Below are 1,293 nucleotides of genomic sequence, written 5' to 3'. Positions count from 1 at the left end.
AATCCTGAACCCCAACGCTTTGAATGATTGATTTTCTCCTGCTTTTAATTTATTATTTCATTATATCTCATCAATCAATTCATCTATTCTTATTGTTATTTATTTGAATTAGTAAAAATGCAACCTCCCTATGGGCACAACCCTAGATTACTCTAGGATTTTTACTATATCGAGCCTGTACACTTGCGGGAGTGATCAAGCTTTTAGTGTCATTGCCGGGGAGGCTACGGATTTACTGATTCTTCAAATTTTATTTTTCTTTATTTTTAATTAATTTTTGTTTTTTATTTTTTCTCTTTATTTTATTTTAAGTTTCATTTTTATGCAATTAAGAAGTTCTGGTAACTCTACTTTGACTCCTATTAATTTAGAAATTGAACAGTTTTGTACAAAAAATAGAAGTCAACGAAGAAGAGAGATGGCTAATAGTGCTATTGTTCCAGAGCAAAATATCACATTCTGTGATATTCAACGCACCCTTATTACCTTTAATCCAACTTGCATTCAGCTAAGTCCTGCTGCGTACAATTATGAATTTAAAAATATACATCTGAATGCACTACCTAATTTCAATGGGCATACAACTGAAGATGCCTTAGATTTTATAAGGGAGTATTATACAGTAATTGACACATTGCCGTTGAATGGCTTATCAAATGATGATTTGAAGTTGCATTACTTTCCATACTATATGAAGGGAGGTGCTCGTCAATGGCTTTTGTGCTTACCAGAAGGTTCTATAACATCTTGGAATCAAATGTACGAGCAGTTTATGCTAAAATATTACTCACCGCAGCAGACTTCAGAGTTGAGGGACAAGATTCACTTCTTCATGCAACAAGGTGATGAGTCATTTCATGAAGCATGGGAGCAGTATAATCTCCTCATTAGCCAATGTCCTCATCATCAATTCCCACATATACTCTTAATGGACTTTTTCTATAATGGGCTCACATCAGACAATCAAAGCAAAGTCAATAATACAGCTCATGGTGATCCAAATAACATGACAACTAAAGAAAGAGAGGACATTTACAAGACTCTAGCATCCTATTCAAGGCAAAAGTCAATTCGAGGAAGGAGGGCGGTAGCTAACAAAGTCACTACTTCAGACATCTCTCTTGACTTAAGGGATTTAACAAAGAGTTTGAATTTATTAGTGAAAAATTTTATTTTGTTAATTCCCTTTCTACTTTAGCTATTAATAATTCTCTTTATGCAGGCAATAATGTTGATTATATGGAGGAGGCTAACTATATGGGTGCCAATCCCAAGAATGACCCATACTCCAAC

The 1,293-nt window shown here is 34.3% G+C and overlaps 1 non-coding gene across 1 annotated transcript; it reads right to left on the bottom strand.

Moving 5' to 3' along the window:
• Nucleotides 1-805: 805 nt before the first annotated feature.
• LOC114755391 (small nucleolar RNA R71) lies at nt 806-912 on the bottom strand. Its single transcript, XR_003741308.1, has one exon. It is a non-coding gene; the product is annotated as a small nucleolar RNA R71 (small nucleolar RNA).
• Between the last annotated feature and the right edge of the window lie 381 nt (nt 913-1,293).

The sequence above is a fragment of the Neltuma alba genome, unplaced genomic scaffold (genome assembly GCF_004799145.2).
Source record: "Neltuma alba isolate B1F8T4 unplaced genomic scaffold, ASM479914v2 tig00000174_pilon, whole genome shotgun sequence".
NCBI classification, from domain to species: domain Eukaryota; kingdom Viridiplantae; phylum Streptophyta; class Magnoliopsida; order Fabales; family Fabaceae; genus Neltuma; species Neltuma alba.
Note: the sequence above shows the minus strand (reverse complement) of the source record. Positions and strands in the feature narration are given on the sequence as shown.